Source organism: Acinonyx jubatus, chromosome D4 (assembly GCF_027475565.1).
Source record: "Acinonyx jubatus isolate Ajub_Pintada_27869175 chromosome D4, VMU_Ajub_asm_v1.0, whole genome shotgun sequence".
In the NCBI taxonomy this organism is placed as follows: Eukaryota; Metazoa; Chordata; class Mammalia; order Carnivora; family Felidae; genus Acinonyx; species Acinonyx jubatus.
Window position 1 is genome coordinate 70361919 of NC_069391.1, and position 20775 is coordinate 70382693.

General features: G+C 36.9%; 1 protein-coding gene across 1 annotated transcript in view; it reads right to left on the reverse strand.

Moving 5' to 3' along the window:
• The window catches only part of LOC106989185 (spermatogenesis-associated protein 31D1-like), a 212894-nt gene that overhangs the window by 3720 nt on the left and 188399 nt on the right, over window positions 1–20775 (reverse strand). The window lies entirely within an intron of this gene.

Here is a 20775-nt window from a genome sequence, read left to right on the forward strand (position 1 = left end):
AGACCAACATGGAGCTCAAAATCATGACCATGAGATCATGACCTGAGCCAAACTCGAATGCTTAACGGACTGAACCACCCAGACACCCCTTCCTCCATTTTCTAAATATTTATTACTTTTTATTAAAGCACACTCAATCATTATGTTTAAATGTGCATATGTATTTAGAATCTGTACTTGAATAAATTCTATTCACTAATTTATAAATAGGCACATTTCTGTATATGGGAATTTATGCATCACATAATTCTAATCCAAAAAATGTTGCTTCCAATCTCAAATTTGTATACCAAAACACCACACTTTTAGTTATTTCCTTTGCTCCAAAGAAAAAAATTTAGGAAGTATATTTCTAGAAACTGTTTGACTTTATATTTTCAAACTTATTCTCAATTTCTGCACCAAAAAATATATAATTAAATAAATAATATAAATCAGTGGGATTTATTAATGAAATGTTTTCATAAGACTTCTTCCCTAATAAATACAAATTTAAAATATATGTGAAATGAGGTTCTGACTATCAGGGTTACACAATAAAAAAGACAGTCTTGGGGCACTTGGGTGGCTCAGTCAGTTGAATATACGACTCTGGCTGAGATCATGATCTCGTGGTTGACAGGTTAAAGCTCCGCATCGGACTCTGTGCTGACAGCTAGAGCCTGGAGCCTGCTTCAGATTCTGTGTCTCCCTCTCTCTCTGACCCTCCCCCATTCACCCTCTGTCTCTCTTTCTCCGTCTCAAAAATAAATAGACATTAAAAAAATTTTTTTAAAAGAGAGTCTTGATCAAAATTTCATTCAGTAATAGATGTGGAACTTTGGATTCTCCAGGAGAAATACTGGGTCCACGCAACAGCTATTTGACAAACTCTTTGACTGAAATACTGAAGGCCAGTTCAAACTAGTTTCAGCAAAAAGGAAATTTAATGATTTACTGAATCGGGAAATCATGCATGCATATGATGTCTGGCACAGGAAAATCCATGGGCTCAAACAATATTATCAGGGCCATTGTTCTCACTCAATTTCATAATTCTATTCTCTACCTATCTATATTCTGCATGCAGCTATCCTCACAAGGTAGTACATATAGCCACCCTCAAGTCAACCATATCCTTCCAGCGTAATATCCCCAGCTTAACATTTCCAGAAATAGAATTTCACTCTCCATCTATATATCAATCCCATGGAATTCCCTACTTACCTTTACCTGAAGTTGGTCAAATGCATGGTTTAAGACAATCCTCTAGACTGCCAAATCTGCTCAAAACGTCTGACACCAACAGCAATGATCAAGCCAAAGTGCAAAATCAGAGGGAACAGTCCACAGGACTGCTCTTTAGACATCAGTCACGAGTTCAGGGATCCCAAAAGACTAGCCTCACTTCAGATCAGCTGCATACAAATTCAAGGGTTCCCATGTCCACCATCATTTTCAATAATTCACTAGAACAACGCACAGACTCAGGAAAATATTAGATTTATCATTATGGTTTTATTAGAGCAAAAGGATACATATTATAGCCAGCCAAAGGAAAAGATGCCTAGGGGAAAAGTCTGGAAGAGTTCATGATGCAAAGTTTTCTTCATCTTCAGGGACACATTAACTCTCCCAGCACCAAAGTATGACCAATACTGTAAGAGCACTGCCGGCTAAAGAAGCTCACCCAAGTTTCCATACTTAGAGTTTTTATTTGGGGTTTAATATATAGACATGATTGACTGAATAACTGTCTACATGGTTTCATTCAGTCTCCAGTGCACATACTTCCCAGAAGTTCATCTGACACCATGTGGTCTGAGGGGCCCACCATGAATCACTTTTTTAACAATACACTACCAAATGTGTCCAAGGGGCCCACCATGACTAACAAAGACACTCACAGCAAGAAATTGCAAGAGTTTAGAGGTTACCTCTTAAGACTGGGGGCAAAGGCCACACTTCTCTTTCAACTTAGGCCAATTTTTTCTTAAACACTCCTATTTGCCTATTCTTAGAAGAATTGTTATTAAGGGTTAGTGAATGAAATAATTGTTTAAATAAATGCTTCCACCCACTGATTTAAGAATAGGTGCTGGAGAGAAAATCCCCATAATGAACCATAAGAATAACACCAGGATAATATGTATATACAACAGACATAATCTTTACTCCACTACAAATGGTCACAAATAGGCCGTTTCATAACCAGCCCTTTCATTTGTTATGTGCGAAGTTTGAAATAAAGCCGTCTTTGACCACCAAAAAAAAAAAAAAAAGGTCACAAATAATACAGTAGCCCCCCCCCCCACCCTTAAGCATGATTTTACTTTAAGAGATTTTAGTTACCCAAGGTCAACTTCAGTCAGGAAGCATATTATCCTCCTTCTGACCAATCATCAAGGTCAGTAGTAGCCTAACACTACATCACGATGCCTATATCATTCACCTCACTTCATCTCATCACGCATGCATTTTACCATCTCACATCATCCACACGTAAAAGAATGAGTACAGTACAATAAAATATCTTGAGAGAGAGACCACATTCGGGTGATTTGTATTATAGTAAGTTAAAACTGTTGTATTTTATTGTTTTCTATTGTTGTTAATCTCTTAGTGTACATAATCAATGAAACTAAACTTTATCATAAGTATGAATGTAGAAGAAAACACTTTACTTCAGTAAGGTTGCAGGATACAAAACTAATGTACACAAATTTGTTGCATTTGTATACACCAATAATAAAGCAGCACAAAGAGAAATTAAGAAATCTCCATTTACAATGGCAACAAATTAGGGGTGCCTGGGTGGTTCAATCAGTTAAGCCTCCAACTCTTGATTTCAGCTCAAGTCATGATCTCACGGCTCTGAGATCAAGCCCCATGTTGGCTTGCACTGAGTATGGAGCCTGCTTAATTTTCTCTCTCCCTCTCCCCTTCCCCAATTCACATGAGTGTGCACACACTGTGTCTCTCAGAAAAAAAAAAAAGAAAAGAAAGAAAAACAATAAACAAAAACAAAGAAACTTTAAAAACAATTGCATCAAAAATCATAGGATACCTAGGAATAAATCTAACTAAAGAGGTGAAACATGTATGCTCTAAAAACTGCAAAACACTGATGAAAGAAATTCAAGACCACACCAAGAAATGGAAAGACATTCCATGCTCATGGAATGGAAGAACAAATATTGTTAAAATGTCTATATTACCCAAAGCAATCTACACATTTAATGTAATCCCGGTCAAAAGACCAACAGCATTTTTCACAGATACAACAATAATCCTAAAATTTGTATGGACCACTAAAGACCCCGAATAGCCAAAGCAATCTTGACAAAGGAAAGCAAAGCTGAGCTGGAGACATCACAATTCCAGACTTCAAGTTATATTACAAAGCTGTCATAATTAAGACAGTATGGCACTAACACAGAAACAGGTGCACAGATAAATGGAACAGAAGAGAAAACCCAGAAAGAAACCCACAATTATATGGTCAAGTAATGTTTGCCAAAGCAGGAAGGAATATCCAATGGAAAAAAGAATATCCAACGGAAAAAAAGAATATCCAATGGAAAAAAGACAGTCTCTTCCACAAATGTTGCTGGGAAAACTAGACAGCAACATGTAAAAGATTGAAACTGGACCACTTTCTTCCACCACATACAAAAATCAATTCAAAATGAATTAAAGACCTAGATGTGAGACCTGAAACCATAAAAAAATCCCTAGAAGAGAACACAGGTAGTAACTTCTCGGACATCGGCCATAGCAACTTTTTTCTAGATAGGTCCCCTGAGGCAAGGAAAACAAAAGCAAAAATAAACTATTGGGACCACTTCAACATAAAAAGCTCCTGCGCAGCAAGGAAACAATCCTCAGAACTAAAAGGCAACCTATGGAATGGGAAAAGATATTTATTAGCAAATGACATAGCCAACAAAGGGTTAGTATCCAACATAGACAAAGAACTTATAAAACTCAACACCCTAAAAACAAATAATCCAATTAAAACTGGATGGAAGGCAGGAACAATTTTCCAAAGAATGGCCGACAGACACATGAAAAGATGAAAGATGCTCATCTTCATTTATCATCAAGGAATTGCAAATCAAAACTACAATGCAGTACCACCTCACACCTGTCAGGATGGCTAGAATCAAGAACACAAGAAGTAACAGGTGTTGGTGAGGATGTGTACAAAAAGGAACCCTCTTGCACTGTTGGTGGGAATGCAAACTGCTGCAGCCACTACAGAAAACAGTATGGAGGTTCCTCAAAAAATTAAAGATAGAGCTACCTTATGACCCAGTAATTTCACTGCTGAGTATTTACCCAAAGACTACAAGAACACTATTTCAAAGGGATATATGCACCCCTATGTTTACAGCAGCATTATTTACGATAGCCAAGCTATGGAAGCAGCCCGGTGTCCATCAATAGATGAAGAGGAAAAGAAGATATATAATGTCATATTACTCAGCCATAAAAGGAATCAAATCTTGCCATTTGCAACGATATGCATGGAGCTAACGAGTATAACGCTAGGTGAAATAAGTCAGAGAAAGACAAATACCATATGATTCCATTCATATGTGGAATTTCAGAAACAACAAAGGGAGAAAAATAAGGGAGACAGAGAAATCAAGAAACAGACTATTAACTCTTAGAGAATAAATTGATGGTTAGCACTGAAGAGAGGTCGGTGGGGGATGGGTTAAATAGATGATGGGGATTAAAGAGTGCACTTGTCATGATGAGCACCAGGTGATGTATGGAATTGTGGAATCACTATATTGTACACTTGAAACTAATATAGCACTGCATGTTAACTAACTAGAATTAAATTAAAATAAAAACTTAAGGGGTGCCTGGGTGGCTCTGCCAGTTGTTGGTCTGGCTCTTGATTTCGGTTCAAGTCATGATCCCACAATCTTGGGATCCAGCACAGAGTCAGACTACACACTGAATGCAGAGCCTGATTATGATTCATTCTCTCTCTCTCTCTCTCTCTCTCTCTCCCAAAAATAAACATTAAGGGTTTTGGGTTTTTTGCTTAATTAAAAAACAAAATAAAACTTCACAAAAATTTAAACATTACCATAGGTATGTATGTAGAGGAAATAACATATCATACATAGGGCTCAGTACTTTTTGCGGTTTCAGGCATCCACTGGGGGTCTTAGACTATACCATCGTGGAGAAGGGAGGATTACCCTACTTCATTATCCAAAAATTTTTCAGGCTTTAAAAACTAACATGTGTCTTAGGGGAGACAGGAAGAAATGATTCTAAAAAGAACTATCATTAGAAATTAATCAATCATATCGAAATCTAAGTCAAACATTAAGCATACAATTAAGAAAGCTATTTGAAGAGTTTGGTTGCAATAAATATTTGTCTATGGTGTGAACTTTAAAATTAGGAATACATTTTTCCATTTCTTCTTTCCTTTGAACTCTACTGACAATAAATACAACTGTTGTAATTTGTGAAAGAAAAACCTCATTCTGTCAAGACAACATCAGTTTTCTTATTTACAAAATTGGGTTATTACTTACCTACCATATAGGATTATTGAGAAGATTAGGCAAATGTTTGTAAAATGCCAAGCACATTCTCTGGCACCCAACAGATAGTATCAAAGTGAGATCAGTGGCTGTTGCCACTTCTGTGGCTCCAAATTAAAAGCCACAGCTCCCATTTGGCCAGTAAGAGAACCAAATCACAATGATCACTACACCTAGGAAGAGCAGAACTCAGAAGAATCACTTTCCAATGCTTTCCAATGAGAAAGAAGTACATAAAGGAAAGAGATTTGAGTTGGGAAACCAAAGTCCTGATTTCGTGCTTCCTTCCCACCACTTTATATACTCAGCAACCATGGGCAAGTCACTGTACCGGCATCAACTATTACACATGTCAAGTGGGGATACTAGTACTTACTTTCCTACCTTACCGGACTCTTCATGGGATTTGTTGAGAAGTATTGTACAAAATGAGTGGCACCAGTCGTTATGACTATTTTTTGCCTTGTGCATATAAGGAAATATTACACAATTAGGGCAAAATATGTAATTTCAATTGCTTGCACAATTACTGTGTCAAGTGAGAAAAGTTGTTCCCACTATTCCACAAACATAAAAGGAACCACACCACATTTTTAAAAGAACATAAAATGTTAACGATATATCTAGTAATGTATGTTCCCTCAAGGGTTATAATTTATGACTAAAAAGATAAGATAGATGGCCATAAACATATATTTAGCAATAATAAAAATAGCAGAACTAACCAATGGCAAACCTGTCAACTAAAATACTGTTACACAGTACGACAGAGGATGATGAACACCATCTTCTGAATACCCAAGCTCCACGTTCCATGGGAACAAATTTCCCAGGCCACCTAAGATATATTTAATTATATTACAGATCTTTGATTTAAACAATCACTTTTAGTCTGAAAGAGTTAGCAGAATTCTAAATTTTTTAAACATATTTTCTTTATTTTTGAGACAGAGAGGACAGAGCATGAGCAGGGGAGGGGCAGAGAGAGAGAGGGAGACAGAATCCGAAGCAGGCTCCAGGCTCTGAGCTGTCAGAACAGAGCCTGACGCGGGGCTCAAACTCAAGAAACGCGAGATCCTGACTTGAGCCGAAGTCAGATGCTTAACTGACTGAGCCACCCAGGCGCCCCAAGAGTTAGCAGAATTCTAAGTTGTGACTCAAGAATAATCTAGGCCCCAGCATACGCTTTCTCATTGATAATAACCATCATCCCTTTTACATCTGAAAATGTCAAAGGGCTTTACTGACACAATTTTCCATACTGTCTGAGCATCACAATATCTCAATGAACATTGCTTCAAAGCCAGACTCCCAGCCTGGAAATCTTCAAGCCAACTTTGACCCCTCTATCCCTTCAAGCCCTCATTTTCAATCAGTTACTAAATTTCCTGGGTTTCCCCTTAAGTATGTCTCAAGTTTGTTCCTCTGTCTCCCATTTTTCCTGCCATCACTGCAATCCACATCATCAACTTTTGCCAATACTCTAGTCTCCAGGGTTTCTTTTCTCCCTTCACTCTAGCCTTTAAAACCCTGCCCAATTATCTCCCTAACATAGTACTTACATCCTGCCACACCCTTCCCCATGAGCCTATACTCCAGTCAATTCTTTGGTCCCAGAGGAGGAGCTTTTAAAAGCATTGATGCCCAAGTTCTACCTAAAAAGGTTCTGATTTAATTCACCTGGGACGGAGCCCTGTCATTAAATTTTCTTTAAAGGTTTCTCGGGTGTTTTTAATGGACAGCCAGGTCTGGGAACCACTGTGATGAATCTCTACTGCCTATGAAGTCAAACTAGAACTCCTGTAGCAGACCCTGCAGGTAATATGCTCAGATTCTTTCCCATTCCTTTCTATGTGCCCATCCCATGCTTCAGTGTGATTTTTTTTCTTTCAGTTAATCTATTTATTTTGAGAGAGAGAGTAAGTGCCAGAGGGGTAGAGAGAGAAGGAGAGAGAGAGAATCCCAAGCAGGCTCTGCACTGTCAGCTGAAGGAGCCAGAGGCAGGGTTCAAACTCAAGAACTGGTGATATCATGACCTGAGCCAAAATCAAGTGTTGGATGCTTCACTGCCTGAGCCACCCAGGTGCCCCAGAGTGATTTGTTTCTAATGACCATCAGCACATGCTACTCTCTCTGATAATGGCCCTCGTGTGACTAAAGCCTCTTTGCTCCTGCAGAGAAAACAGGGTTGGGGATTTATATCCCTTGGGGTAGCCCTTAATCAATACCTAAGTAATGTGGGAGTATAAATGTCTATGGATCCGGGCATATTCTGAGTATAATTTGCACTTTGGAACGGCCTCGCAGGACCAGACTAAGACAGGGACTTTACCTAAAAACACACATACCCTTGCTTGGCTTTTTCTCCTTCCTTTCACTCCCTTACTCATTTCATCTGGGAGGACCTTCTTAAGAAATCACTTGCACACAAAACCTCATCACAAGGTCTGCTTATGAAGAATCTAGCCTGTCTTATATCTTGGTCAAAACAGTTCAGAACTTGGTCCCACCATGTTTTCTGCAATTATCCATCATCTACCAGGGGTGCTAGTTTTCTCATCCACTGTATTTACTCACAGAACTCTTTAAGTTTCCCTGCTATTTCCCAAGTGACCTCTGTGAGTATCAAATCTTCCTACCTTTCACAAACAAACTCTAGATATCACTCCCACCCCATGCATAGCCCAAGGCCCTACCCATGGTAAGTGCTCAATAAAAATGATTTGAACTGGTGCTGTCCCCCCCTGAAATTTACTTTGACAATTCTAGCACACATAACTCTAGCTGTATTCTCCAACTTCTGTATTTAATGCCATACCCTCATTCATTTGTTGACTTATTCAACAGGTATTTATGTGATTATTAGGCCCCAGGGACTGTGCTCATCATGAAGAATAAAACAATGAGTAAGGATATTATTTCTGACTCCATGGAGCTTACAGTCAGGTTAAGGATACAGATGTTCAGCAAATAATCACACAAATAAATGCTAATTTATAACCATGAACATCTAAGGTGAGATAAATGGTGCTATGAAAGAAGAGGAAAGTAATAAATGTCCTTAGCTAAGATTTCTCTGAATAAATAGTGAAGAAATGATGACCTAAAATTATTGTCCTGTTCTCTATTTTAGGGGTTCTTGGTTGCACCCCCCAAAACTGCATACAAATTTTGTGTGACCATGTATTACTCTTATAATAGATTTTTCAAGGGGTCCATAACCACAATTTTTGCATTATGCCAATCCTATACGAAACATGTGTTGTTTATTAATTGCCTCCTATGTATGCCCTGTCCGGAGGTCCCTGTTCATAGAAATGTTGACTTTTTTTTTCCTATTTGATATCATTTAGTATAATGTTAGCCATATGGTCATCACTTAACAAATTATTTGTTTTCCTCCCCTGTTTTTAGCCTGAGTATTTCCACAGAACTCAGACTTTCAAAAATAAAGTGTCATTCTTTACTGAATAAAAGCCCAGTTTGAGCAGTGGTGGGTGGGATGAAAATGATTATCTTGGTTTTGTTTGGGTACCAGGAAAACAAGAGCAACAAAACAGGATTTGCATGTTAAAACCTGCTTGTGCTAGGCCAGTGCCAAACAATTGTCACTACATAGAAGCTTCAGAGTTATGCTTCTTCAGAGAATTAACACCCTCATTCTGGGAACTCTCTGCAATTGCCCCATCCCCAAACCTTAGGTCTCCTAAAAGTACACTTGTTACCTAAAAGGTAAAAGCAAAAAACATTCATTTCATACACAAAAAGTTGAAATCTGATTCCTTAATCAGGTATCCTGATCACTTTCAAAGAAAAATGGAATAAAAAATTAAAATTTAATTTCAAATGCCACTGAAAAATATCTGTGACTATATACACATTGAAAATGAATGTTATATATGTACAGACTAAAAATTAAATATGAATTTATCTATTCCAGATATTAATACTTTTAATTCATATCTTTAGTAAGGCACTTAGACATGTTACAAATAGAAAAATGTATACATAAACCACAGTTCTTAACTGACATCAGTAAACATAGGAACATAAAATCAGAAAAGAAGATTATGCCAGAATCCAATATATCTCCAAGGTATTGCTAAAAGTGCAACAATTTGAACAAGTTGTACTTGAAACCCAGGTCCAACAGACCTGAAATAATGGTGCAAAATGTGCAAAACACAAGAACCATTACAATATTAAAGAGAAAAATATTAAAGCAAGAATTAAATTGAATAATCAAAAGACAAAAAAGCATCAAGTTAATTGTACACACCCATCAAAATCTAAGAGGGAAAACGACCTGTATAATTCTACGTTCTCATTTCATGCTTTTCTTAAACTTGAAACTCAGAGTTTCAAAGATTGGTTGTTACTAGAATATCCTGAACAGATGACACCATATCCACACATCCACATTTTAATAGACTGCCACTCTTGAATGACCCAAACCATCTGGGACCAAACACCAAATTTTAAAAATGTATTTCCTTTTCCCATTGGTTGAGAACCCTTGCGCCTCTGTCCTCCTGCTCAACACTTCCATCATAGGTGTGCAATAAAGGGAGAAGACATCAGATGCAAACAATGCTGGCACTTCATAACAACTCACATACAAAGTTTGATAAAGTAGTTGAAATCCACAGTTCATTCTCAAAGCAAGATTTGATTTATGGTTTCTCACTGAAGAGTTTCCTTTCTTTTAACGTATATGATTGAATGCATGCTAAGTAGCTATATATTAGAAACCAAGCCTCAAAAACTACTTGAAGAAGGAAACATCAGACACCAAATTACTTTCCACACAGGGAATGATGACAGAGTATGAAGGAGTGTAAGACTATCTAATTTTGCCATCTATCGCTTCTATTTTATAGGGCCTTTGGGCCTTGATCTGGTTCTTAACATGTCCTCCCAGGAATGTCACGCTCCCATAGACATAGTCAGCAATTCTCCATGTTAACTCCACCCTCTCTTCTGCTGTTTCAGTGCGAGTAAAGGAAAAATAATTTTACTATAAACAAAAGCAGCTTTGATCTAACTCTCATTTTTTAAAGTAATTTATTCTTAAACATCAGCATTTGAATTCTTAATGGAAAATTATCTGCTACACGTTTCATGAGTGATGAAGATTAACCAATATACTCATATCACAAAGTAGACGGCTGCTGGCCTCAAACAACAAACACTAACTCAAATATTCTAACCGTGAGGTATCTTGCATGATGTCACAGAACTGAAAGAAAGACTTGGTAGCCATTTAGTCCTATATTTTGCAACTCCTCTGTCTGGAACTCTCCCATACACTGAAAGACTATTATAATTTTTCTTTTCTTCCCTACTGACAGTTCTACCCAGGGTGAGGGGAATGAAGGTGATGCAACCATACTAGAAAAAGGAGATAAGCTAATGAATACGGTGGAGGAGGTTTCACATTCACATGTGTGTGTTGTACATAATGCGATCGTGGATGAGTGCCGTGGATGAAATGATGTGTTTCAGGCCAGGCAATTGGCAGCTTCACTGTGCCCAAAGAAGGTTCACTGGGCTGTCCTTGACAGGAAAGATTCACTAAAATCAGTGAGAAAGGCCCTAAATGTTTTTAATTCACCTCATTGTCAGCCCAAGTGCCCCATTGTTCAAATAAGATTCATAGTTGGGTTGCCTTCACTATACAAATAAAAGGACCCAAGATCTTTCCTATAACAATGGATTTTTTAAGTTGGCATATTAAATCCCCCCCTCCTCCATTCCCAAGTCAAGGCACCCCTCCAATGGCTTTGATTAATCCTTTTGTAGAGTTATGAACTTGGAGAGCTTTTTAAGGAGAAAAGGATTATATGCCAGGTGGGATGCAGTCAAAGCTGTCACAGCTATGGTTGTTTCCCGTCATAATCCATCTTGCTGAATCAAAAAGCAAACTGTGAATAAACAGCTTAGGCAGTTTGTTTGAAGATACACTCCTGGGGTGCCTTGGTGGCTCAGTTGGTTGAGCATCTGCCTTTGGCTGTGTCACGTTATCATGGTTCATGGGTTCGAGCCCCACATCAGGCTCTCTGCCGCCCCCACAGAACCAACTGCATATCCTCTGTCCCCCTCTCTCTCTGCCCCTCCCTTTCTTGTGCACACTCTGTCTCTCTCTCTCTCTCAATAAATAAATAAATAAATAAATAAATAAATAAATAAATAAAACTTAAAAAAGATATACTCCTGTCTTTCTAGGAGGGATTAAGTCATGGCTACAGTTTGTTTGGAAAATGATTATCCATATAAAAATTATTAAATTCATGTGGCATATCATTGAGCCAAAATGTTTTATAACTTTCATCTCTGGATCACAGTGATAGTAATGCTATAGTTTTCATACTGAAACACAGAGCTTCTTCACAGTCTTTGAAAACACTGTCAATTTTTTGCATTTGCCACAAGAATACACAAGATGTTGACTTTCATACTTTTAAGTAATGAGGATTCAGTCTCTACCTTTAAAAAGAAATCACAGCCATACCAGTTATGGAGGGAAGGGGATTATTTTAGTATTTATTCCAAACAACCATGCTCCATAGAAGTCACATTCATGTCCTGCTGCAACAGGGACACAGATTAGGTAGCTAAGAGCTTGAGCAAGAAGGAAAAGATAAAGCCACTCCTGTGATATATTTCAAAAGTAAAGTGTTTTCCCTTACAATGGGAGTTTTCATCTGGCACCTGGGTGGCTCAGGCAGTTGGGTGTCCAACTTTGGCTCAGGTCATGATCTCAGGGTTTGTGGGTTCGAGCCCCATGTCGGGCTCTGTGCTGACAGTTCAGAGCCTAGAGCCTGCTTCAGATTCCCTGTCCCCTTTCTCTCTGCCCCTTCCCCATTCATGCTCTGTCTGTCACTTTCTCAAAAATAAATATTAAAAAAAAATTAAAAAAAAAGAATGGGAGTTTTCATCATGATAAATGGATATAAATCTTAGAATACAATATAATCTCTTTAAATATCTAAGCAGTTAGCCTCCTTTGTATCACCAACTACTGCATATTTGATACTCAAGGTATTTTTGATATTCAAATAATCCTCGAATTGAGATGGGGGCAGGAGATTGTTCAACAATACTAAATGGTTGCTATTTATCAGACTCCATGGCGGGTTTTAGATAAACAGGATTAATAAAACACTGGCCCTCTCTTCTTGAGCTCAGAGTCTAGTAAAGGAGACAAACACGTAAACAATAGACTACTAAGCATTATGATAAAAACCACAATAGAAGGGTAACCATTGGGTTGAAAAAGCAGAACTCCAGAGAATATGGGGGGGTGGGAAGAGTGACAAACAAAAAATTCATGTGTTCCCGTCACAGGCCCTTTGTAACCAATCCACAGACTCATTTTTCTCCTACTCTTTGAAGGAAAAGTTGGGTGAAAAGAGATCCCATAATTTCCTTAAACATTCTACTTTAGAGTGTTTAGAGCTAGAATAATCTAGCTCCGTAATTAAAATGTCCACTCTAATTTAATAATCAAAACACCAAATACACTTAAAGTGAAAAATTCCCTCTGTCAAATTGGTAGTACTTTTAGGCTGGGAGGAAAGAAAGATATTGTCTTCCTTTTCTCTATTTCCCTGCCATGCCATTTTCTTACCCACCCCTTACCCAGATCCACATACAAATTTGCCTCTGCTTTCACCAGAGATGGAGCCAGACAAAGGGAAGACAAGGAAGGATCAGGAAGTGTCTTGACTCAGCTGGTACCCTTAGAATCTGAACAAAACAGATTCTTTCTCTCATAAGGTGCTTTCATGTATTTATTACACAAATATTAATTGAACACCAATTACATGCTAGGCACTGTTCCAAACACTGAGGACACCTAAAAAAAAAAAACAAAGCCTTTGAGTCTATGGACTTTATAGTCTAGTGCGGGCTATGAGAAAAAAAAATATTCAATAGGAAAAAAGAAATAGGGAGCATGTAAGAGTTAAATGCTATTTTACCTAGGTCAATCAAGAAAGCTCTTTTTGGTAAGGTGATATTTGAGCAGAGATATAAAAACAAACAAACAAACTGAAGCATTTAAGCCAAACAAACGTGAGAGTAAAGAGGATTCCAGCCTGAGAGAATAATAATTGCAAAGGCCCTGAGGTAGGCAAATGTTCAAAGAACAGCAAGAAGGCCAGTAGCATAGCTAGAGTAGAATAAGGGAAGGAAAGAATGTTGGAGATGAGGCCATATGGAGATCGTATGGAAGGTAATGAGAGGCCACTGGGGTTATTTTCTGTTAAAAAGAGAATCTTGAAAGTTTTGAGCAGTGATGTAAAATGATACACATTTTTAAAAAATTACTCTGGCTTCAAGGTAGAAAGTAGATTATAAAGTACACAAAGGAGGAGGAAGACAATTGGGAGGCTACTTTAAGAATTCAGACCAGAGATGATGGTGGCTTGAACCAGTATGATAGAGAAAAAGGAAACAGAATTGAATAGATTCTGGATACAGTATAAAAGATTTAATGATGGACAAATTACAGGACATAAAAGTGAGAAAGAAGGTTAAGTGGACTCCAAAGTTTTGACCTGAGAAACCTAAAGAAAGATTCACTGAGCTAGGGAAAAATGTGAGAAGATAAGGTTGAATTAAAAAGAACAAACAAAAACAAGGTTTTTATTTTATACATGTTGATTTAAGCTTCCTATTTGACATCTAAAATAAATATAGAAATAACTTGTTCAGTAATCAAAATTGGAGTTCAGAGAAGTCCAGCCTGGTCAGCACATATCATATTCAAAGACATAAACATGGGGCGCCTGGGTGGCTCAGTTGGTTGAGTGGCCAACTTCGGCTCAGGTCATGTCTCACAGTTTGTGGGTTTGAGCCCGCATTGGGCTCTGTGCTGACAGCTCAGAGCCTGGAGCCTGCTTAAGAGTCTCTGTCTCCCTCTCTCTCTCTCTCTGTCCCTCCCTTGATTACGCTCTCTTTCTGTCTCAGAAATAAATAAACATTAAAAAAAATAAAGACATATACATGGAAATGGATAGGTAGAAAAGTGATATCAGGCCAAATAACTGAAAAACCATAGTTGAGAGTATATTTATGGTACTCCAAATTACTAGGAGGAAATATGTTATCAATAAAATATCACCTCTAAAGATTCCTTCATTTTAAAACATGTAAGTGTGAAAAAGTATTCCATTTTATATCTACTTCCAAAGTTAACCATAAATCTTGGAAAGCAAAATGGTAGCTGGGAGGTCAGAAAATTATCAAAAAGATTTTTCAAGTAATGAGAAAAAAAATTTTTAAATAAACACTTAAAATGTGAAAAAGTCTAACATTTTATATTTGATTCTAATGTTACTATAAATCTTGGAAAGTAAAAGGGTAGCTGGCAGGTTAGAAATTATCAAAAAGATTTTCCAACTAAAGAGAAAAATTTTTAAATAAATGCTTTAAATAAATTCAAAGAGGGATACTCATAGTTGCAACGTGGAATCCGTTGTTTTAATTGCCAAAAAAATATAAAGTCAGTAAGATATCAAATAATCTATAGACAATTTAATATCAAATAATTCATTTCCCTCATTGGAAGTATAACTATGATTAATCTGAGACTCTGCTTCTCTAGATAGTGATAACACAGTATAAATACCTACAAATGTGAAATTAGAGATTCTATCCATTTGACATTTTCTAAGAGGATACATGCAGATTAAACTATCGAATAAAACTCAGTCATATATGCTTTGATGTTGTAAAATTATTGCCCTACTACAACCCAAGTCAGAGAGAGGAAGGGACATCTGGGTGGCTCACAGAGAGGAAAAATTAATATTGGTCTGCTAAATATCAATAGTGTTCCCTGTTTTGAGATTCATAGGAGCCTTGTTAAATGTCGATTATATCGTAATTTAAAAAATAATAATAGGAGCCACTATTACAGAAGGAGATTACAGATAGGGAAAGGGAAGAAGCTAAAATTAACCCTGCAGTTATGGATGTTTGATTGTAATTGGAGGTACTAGTGAAAACTCATAGTGTAGAGTGAAAACCCATAGATGTAGAATGAATATAGATGCATATTGTGTGTGTGTGTGTGTATCTACTGAGAAGGAATGGGAACAACAATACTCCAGTAACAATGAACACACTTAGCAGCCTTAGCACACATATTTTGGCTTCTAGATACCATACTCCAGCTAACAGAACCAGGATATATTACAGAAATGGCTTATTCTAGGACTGCTGCAGCAAAAATACCAGATGGTCTTACACAACACACATATGGTGCTGTATAAGAAAGTAAGAAAATGTTCAAAGAATGATGGAGATATGTCAAAAGTACCCAGAAGTTAGTTTGAAGGGGCTCCCACTGTCCAAACCTGTGACAATATGGACATCAAAATAAATATTGATAGTAACAGACTATACTTACCTAAATAAAACAGAAAACCCTGAGCCCATTTGAGTAGAAAGGAATAAATGAATGGAGAAAGACAAGTTTGATGAATAAAAAGATATATACATAGTCTTAAAGTACCGCCTGACAAAAGTCATTACAAAGAAGAAAAGTGTAAAAGTCTGGCACACAACAACTTAATCAAGTGATTAAACTGAACATCATCAGTAATAGGATTAATAAACATCAAGCATGACTTGATAGGATGAAAGAAGAAATCAGCCTCACTTGTGTGCTATTCTTACCAAAGACATATAACCTACAACTAAATATGAGGGAACATCAGACAAACCCAAATGGAGAGACATATTATAAAATTAATGGCTTGTAATATTTAACATTTATGACCATCAAGCATCACTGAGGAACCATTCCAGAATAAAAGAGATTACTTCTCATTACAAAACTTTTCAATTTTTTTACCATGTGCATTTACTTCCTGCTCAAAGTTTACTCATTAAAAAATGTAAGCAAACACAATTTTAAAACCATGAAGAGTTTGACCCAGAAATTCCAACTCCAGATGTATACTCTAGAGAACCACTTAAAAATACGCACAATGAGGCACATACAAAGTTGTTCACAGCAGCATTGTTTATAATAATGAAAAACAGGAAACAAATGAGCAGCAATCTAAAACAAAAAAACTTCTGAATATCCATTTAAAAAAACACTATGCAGCAGTTAAAAGGAATGAGGTGCATCTACATGCAGTATTATGGGTAGATTGACAAGATATCTGTTGAATTAAAAAAAAATACATGCTGCAGAGCAATATGCACAATTAGATACCTTTTTATGTGAAATAAATAAACTATACATATTCTAGGTCAATGAATAGCACAGAATGTATACCACACCCATGACAGTGGTAGAGGGTTTACATCCTTGGAAGGGGTGACCAGTGGGGGTCTTTAAACTTATGGAGGCTGCTTTAATTTTTAATATAACTTAATCATATATTGCTTACATTTTAAAAAGTAATTTAAAGCAAAAACAACAACAGCAAAACCTGACCTACAGGAGCTGGCAGTCTATCTTCGAAATGTAGTGGAAAATGAGAACTCTAGTGTTTCTCTTCTGTCAAGCATAGTTTTCCATCCAATCACCTGATCTTTCAGGAACTTTACCCACTTCATGTTATCCAGGAGGCAATCAACCCAGTGCCATTCTGATCATAAAGGTGGGTCCATAACCTAGTCTGGCTCATCAACACCTCTGTCCCTATGACAACATTTTTTGTTCAGGAATTAACAAATATTCCATACGAGACCAATCAGAGCATTTTTTTTTTATCAAGCTACTTTGGATTCAATTTCTATCCACTTGTATCCAAAATAGTCCTGACAAATATAGGGAGACACATTTAAACAGATATTTTCAATAGGATAAGACAAGTAAAAGAGAAACACTATATGAAGTAGCATATTACTTAAGATAGGCTGTTATATATTAAATATGTGTATGATAAACCATAAAGTAACCACTAAAAAAACACAGAGCTAATAAGTCCCAAAATAGAGGGAAAGTGATATAAAAATTACTCAATCCAAATGAGGTGTGAAAAGTGTGAAAGAAGTACAAATAACACAAAGGACAAACAGCAAATGAATAGCAAGAAAGTAGAATTAAACCCAAGTAAATCAATAATCACATTAAATGTAAACAGTTTATATTAGTTTTCCATTGCTAACACAACAAATTACCACAAACTTAGTGTCTTGAAACAACACAAAGTAATTATCTTATAGTTCTGAACAAGAAAACTCTGGTACAGGCCTTACCAGGCTAAAACCAAGATGCCTACATGGTTTATTCCTCCTGGAGACTCTGTATTTGTTCTTTGATCATTCAAGTTGTTGGCATAATTAAGACCCTTCCAACTGTATAAATGAAATCTATTTACTTTCTGTCTATCAGCTGAGGGCTGTTATAACTCCTAGTAACTGTCTGAGCTCATGGTTGCCTTCCCCCATCTTCAAAACTAGCAACAGAAGATCAAAGACTCTCTTACATTTTGAATTTCTCCCGCCTCTCCTTCTGTCTTCAAATCTCTCTGATTTCTGCTAGGAAAAGTTCTCAGATACTAAGGGCTCATGTGATTCTACTGGGCCCATAGGGTATTTCAGGATCTTCTCATTTTAAGGACAGCTGATAAACAACTTAAATTCCATCTGAAAACCTAATTATTTTACACCGTGTAAAGTAACATATTCACAGGGGGACATGAACATCTCCTAGGGGCCATTATTCCACTTACCACATGGTCTAAATATTCGTTAAAAGACAGAAACTGTCAAACTGGATTAAAAAGCAACACCCAACTACACACTACCTATAAGAAACCCACTTTACATATAAAGAAACCAACTGTCTAAATTAAAAAAAAAAAAAAGAAAGAAAGAAAAAGATAAACCATCCTAATAAAAAAAAAGCTGGATAAAGTAACGTGATGGAAAATAGTAGAAGAGGGAACTCCAGGAAGCTTTAAAAAGCTCTCCCATATACCAGAGAATCTAGAAATCCAGACACATGTACACAGCAGGACATATGTACTAAAAGACCTCAGAAAACAATAAGCTTTTACCTGTAGTTAATCTTTAGGTTCAATGAAAACAAGAAGTAAGTGCTCCAGCACAGAGCCAATTTGCAAAGACCTGGAGTCTATTCTTTCCTTTCCCTTTTTTTTCTTTTCTCCATTCATTTAAGAAAATTTCCAACAACTCACTAAGAACTAAATAAACAGGCTTCAAAGACAACACATAACAAAGAATAGTCTTTACAAAAATGGTATAGACCAAAATAGAAGGGTTGAATCATTATACTGAACACCTGAAACTAATATCACACTGTATGTTAACTAACTGGAATTTAATTAAAATTTTTTTGAAAAATGAAAAAAGGGGTGTTGACTAACTTGATTGTGAAATGATTGCACCTATCTGAAAATCTATTAAAAAAACACTGAATTATAAACTTTATGTGGGTGCACTCTGTGGTATGTGAATTATATCTAAATAAAATTCTTTTTAAAATAGTTTCAAAAGTCACTAAACAAACTACAACCTACAGCCAGCAACACCTAATCCTGGGCATGGGTAGGAATCTGATTTCCAGAGTAAAAACTCAAAATGCCCAGTTTTCAACAATAAACTATGAGGAATGCAGAGAAATAAAAAAGTATGTTCCATTCACATGAGAAAAACAGAAATTAACAAAAACTATTAAGAAAAGTACAGACATTAGACTTACTAGACAAAAACTGTCTTAAATATACTCAAAGAGCTAAAGGAAGCCATGGAAAAAGAACTAAAAGAAATCAGGAAATTGACACCTCAACCAATAGAGAATATCAAGAAAACAGATAGAACTTATAAAAAGGAACCGAATAGAAAACTTGAAGCTGGAGGGGGACCTGGATGGCTCAGTTGGTTAAGAGTCTGACTTCGGCTCAGGTCATGATCTCATGCTTCGTAAGTTTGAACTCCATGTCAAGCTCTGTGCTGACAGCTCAGAGCATGGAGCCTGCTTTGGATTTTGTGTCTCCCTCTCTCTCTCTGTCCCTCCCTGACTTCCACTCTGTCTCTCTGTCTGTCTCAAAAATAAACATAAAAATAAAAGAGATTTACCAAGATAAAACGCATTCTGTATTGAAACATAAACATAAATCTCACACACACACACACCACTACCACCACCAAACAAATTTAACTATTCAAATTGGACAAAGTATGTACTCCTACCACAGGGAATTTTTTAAATCAATATCAGAAAAATCTTGGGGCACCTGATTAGCTCAGTCAGTTGAGCATCCAACTCTTGATTTCAGCTCACGTCATGATATCACAGTCATGGGACTGAGACCCACATGGGGCTCCACAGTGAGTGTCAAGCCTGCTTTGGATTCTCTCTCTCCCCCTCTCTCTCTGCCCCTCCCCAGCTTGTGCACGTGTGCTCTCTCAAAATGAATAGACTTTAAAATAAAACAAAACTCTTTCAAAATCCTCCAAATACAGTACAACCTTGGATTACAAGGAACTTGTTCTGCAGGTGTTCCACAAGAAGAGGGAACATTTCTAGTAAATTTTAACTTGATAAATGAGCAATGTCTTGCAATATGAGTAGTACATGATGCCAAACACCACATAATCACAACTGAGCCAATGGTTCTTCTCTCTCTCTCTCTCTCTCTCTCTTGCTGCGGGATTATGGGAGATCGTCTCTCATGCTCAGATGCTCGGTCTCAGGCCATGGTGTTTGGGAGAAATCAGTGATTTTTCAGAACATTGGAAGGTGCCCACAACTGCCACTAGTGTAAATTTTTGTCACTTCAAAGCACCTATGGATAGTCCTTTGCTTTTCCATACAAGAGTAAGGTTAGGAATGCTTTGCTTCATTCTAGGTCAAGCTGCCTGCAGGTATAGACCTTTCCTCTGCTGCCTTATTGCCAGTTACATTAAAACAGTATATGACAAGAGTTTACGAGTACTGTAGTGTAGTCAAATTCCATTAGTGGCAGTGAAAGTCATCCTACACAATAACCCGCCTCTGTCATCTCCCTCACCCCAGCCACGAAGGTTTTCAAAGCTTAGTGCAGGTTAATTCTTTTTCTTTATATTTTGTATTTCTTTATTATTTTGTATTGTATTACATTATTGTAATCATTTTTATATGAATATTTTGGGGTTGTGGAATGAATCACCTGAGTTTCCATTATTTCTTATGGGGAAATTCCCTTTGATATACAAGTGCTTTGGATTACAGGCATTTTTTCAGAAT